Below are 4,309 nucleotides of genomic sequence, written 5' to 3' on the forward strand. Positions count from 1 at the left end.
AATAATAAGAATTTGTATGATGTGACATTTAAAGAATAGATAATACGTATTCGAAATATATCATAATAATAGATAATAATAATAATAGATAACAATATTAAAAAAATAATAAAAATAATAATAATAATAATAATAATAATAATAATAATAGATATAGTGATAATTTTGTGTTGAACAATTATTAAAAACATATATTTAAAGAAAATAATAATTGGTATGATGTGAAATTGAAAGATTAGATAATTCTTATGTGAAATAGATAATAATAATTTAAAACTTAATTGCAAAATGTAACAATGAGATTTTCGGAAGAGTTAAAATACAATAAGGAGGATTATTTGCATTTAATAATTTAAAATACTTATATACAATTTATATTTATGCAAAGCAGAAATTTAAAATTGCTAATAAATTTAACTATAATAGAAAAGGTTGTACAATTTTCATATTAGGATTGTCTTAAGCAAACAAGGCTTCAGTATGTAAGATATAAAATAATATTAAAAAAGACTATATAAAGTTATGAATTGAGGAAATTATATCGATTATAAGGTGGCCCATTTTAAGCTGTACAATTTTTTATAAGATATTTATGTATCTTAAGGTTTTTCTTATCTTAATTTAAAAAACAATTTGCTGCCGTTTGCAGTAACGTATGACGTCATTACTATTTAAAGCAAGAATTTATCACTTCAAAAATTTTTTTAAGATTCAACAACAAATAATTTATAAATATAAATTTTACGAATAAATATTTATAAGTTATACAATATTTATATATAAATTTTAAGGCAGTACAGGAGAATTGTAGAATTTAATGCAAATTAATTCTAATTTAATATAAATAACAAAATTAATTGGTAATTAGAATTAAAGCTTTTTTTTTAACAAATTTATTTAAAATAAAGTTAAATTCATTTAAAATAATATTACTAAAATAATTTTTTTTTAAATTAGTTGACTTGACTTAATTAAATATTATTCTAACTCAATGACGATCAAATCATTTTCGCGTTGATTAGTAATAAAAGTTTTTTTCACGGTTAGTGGTTTATATTTGCATTATCTGATTTAACAATTCTTAATTCTATACTTTTCGTATCAATCTTAGCGTAGGCATCGAACTACATTTTTACGTTTTATTTATTAAAGCATTTAAAAAGACACTGGTTTTTTTTTTTAATTTTTAAAAGGTACAAATTATTTTTTTTCGTATTTTGGCTGAATGCTAAATGAAACTCACAATAGAACTTTCGAGACAATTATCAATTCCAACTCAAATTATTAAATATTAAATATTTTTGAAAGTATTTATAAAATGAAGAAAAAATTTTTATTACAAACACTATTTGAAAAGATTCTCTATATTCAGCATTTAAATATTAGGTACAATATGTCAGGTGTACGAGAATATCAGGTGTTGATATGTTTTTATATATTTATTTTTCATGTGCATGATTTTTACTTATCATTAAAAAATTTAAATAATTAATTTCACAATCACTTCGAATTGTTTCTACAGCAACATCAAACTGAATTAAAACCTTTTAAATTTTGTAAATCGAATTAATGTTCAATTATTTATTTTATACGACACTTTAATGGGCCAATCTTCGAATTAAATGGCCTATTTCAATTATAGAACTTGCAAATGAGTTTTAAGGGAATAATACGCAATTCTATTATAGAGTGAATGGATGCGGCAGTAGATGGAAGAAAAGATTTATTCCTGCCATGCATAGATTTTCATTTTTATAATAATTCAAACAAATCTATTTCCAATATCCTGAAGATAGTTATGTTTGCAATATACTTTAATTTTCATCACTATAATATAAATAAATATTAATATTTATTTTAACTTAAACCTAAACAAAATGCTTAATTTTATTTATGTTTGAAGACGTTGATGCAAAAACGTTTTATAGTACACGCCCACAAAAAATAAAAAAAATGACTTTTATTATTTATCTTTGAAGACATCTGTGTTATACTGTAGGTGCTATCGATTAAAAATCATTTTGTTTTACTTTTCGAAATGTTCTCACTTCTAAAGGTTATTTCTTTCAATATAAAGTAAAAACATCAAAATTAATTTTAATTAATATTTTTATTTAAATATTTTTAGAACCACAAGTTTTATGATCCGAAATTTCAATGCATGAACAAATTAGGGTTTAATTTCTAGTCGTTCTAATTTCTAAGTGTTCTAATTTCTGAGAATCTATAAGTTATATACTTGGTACCTTTTACCTTTAGCGTATTAAAATCTGTTAAACTCACCTTTATGTTACAGATACTTTTGAATGGAGCATTTTATATATGCTGAGATAAAGTTATGTCGTTGTTGTCATGACTAAGTGAATTTCAAATAAAACCAAGGTAAGATGTGACACTACACATATTAGTATAGAAGAGGCGTTCAAAAACCTTTCTGACTGGACGTTTGAAATTCGCAAAAATGAATATAGTATCCAAACTACAACTATCTTCTCATAAATACTTTTAAAATCCATCTAAATTTTAGATACTTCTTTTATTTTTTTGAATTTGTTTTTGACAGTAGCTTATAACTATGCATTTACTTTGATGAATTTCGAAAAGAATATATGTAAACGCACATATTTTTGCAAATTCTATTAATAGAACATCTTTATTGAATTTTGAAAGAAATAATTAAACCTGCTACCACATTCATAGCATACTCTCTTTAAATCAGGGATTTGGTTCTGCAAATATATTGCCTCATTTACTTTTTCTCTTTGATTTCGGTTTGCATCTTGTGTGAGAGGTTAGCTCTCATAATAGAAGAAATGGCAAATAAAACGTAAATAACGACATTATTAGTGGGCTTCTATATTGGCTAGACTTTGGCAAAATTTTTATATTCGATTAAAAGTACGTATTATTTTAGAATTTGTTTCTGTTAACAAAAATGTTTATGTGTTATTATAAAAGAGATAGTGACATCAAAAATCTAGCCAAAAGTTAAGCCAGTGTAAACGCTGGGTAAGGTTAACAAAATGACGGTGTTTCCATCTTTCAATTCCTATCACTGAGTTTGTTTCGTATATGTATCCAACAAAACTCGTCATGGTTTAATACTATTTTATTGGTCAAAAATTTTGAAAGACACTTATATATGTGTTCTTGAATTTTGGATAATAAATTCTATGACATTAAGGATATGTACGAGTTAGGCTAAGTTGATGCTGAACTAAATGAGAGATTTTTTGCACTGCACACATTTAGCCATTTATCGACACATCACTACATTTTCGGTACATCTTAGAATTTCCCTCATTTAGAACCCAACTTAGCCTAACTCGCACACGTCCTAATAAGCTAAATTTAGAAACACATATGAATTTATATAAAAGTATTTTTTAATTTTATATGGTTTCATAAGTTCCTTTATTTGTCACTGTGTATTTTCGTAATACCCACCACTGAAGTCGGGGAGCTCAGTGAACAGTTTTTAGCCTCACGTCTGTAATCTATATGTTTTGCTTTAATATAATAATTTTTTTCTGAATGTTCTGTGAACGTTTTTGCAGGTTCATCTATATCTGATAAAAAGAAACCATAAGTATTCTATTGTTGTGGCTGATCGATTTTGAAAACAATTTCTTGAAGTAATAATGTCTGATGGGTAATGTTATGTACTTGTGTATTTATGTAAATATATCTTTTAAAATTGCAGGTATTCTTAGCTATCTAAATAAATGTTGCTTATTATATATAATCTGCTGCTTATCAAAAGTAACTACTGTTTTTATAAGTTTTCTCTATTAATATTGTATATTAGAAACTATTTTTTTAAAAAAATTTGATTCAATTCAATATTGCTGTTTTACAACTTTAATATTTAATAATGTTCATTTAGAATTTGTTTCAGTCAGAATTTTGTAGTTTAAAATAAGATTTGCTTTTTATCTTTTAAGTTTTGACAATTTTTCTCATTTTTTAAATAAAATTTTTACCTTAATGGACACATAAAACGATATAATATGAGATGCTTTACGAATATCAAAAAAATCTTAATATTAATTTTATTTTTCAATTTATAACAAAACAAGTACATATATATAATTATGCATTTTACAATTCTTAGAAAATATAGGTTTTCTGTCTTTGATTCTTTTGTTTGTTTAGGTTTCTTAATTTACTTATTTATCAAAGCAAAAAAGCTAAAAATATTTTTTTATTTTAAATTTTTGGGCTGGGCTTGGTACGTATAGCATTTAAAAAATGTCCATTGAAGTGGATTTCACATCACTTACAATTTGCTAAATATTTTAATGTATAT

The sequence above is a fragment of the Teleopsis dalmanni genome, chromosome 1, assembly GCF_002237135.1.
Source record: "Teleopsis dalmanni isolate 2A chromosome 1, ASM223713v2, whole genome shotgun sequence".
NCBI classification, from domain to species: Eukaryota; Metazoa; Arthropoda; class Insecta; order Diptera; family Diopsidae; genus Teleopsis; species Teleopsis dalmanni.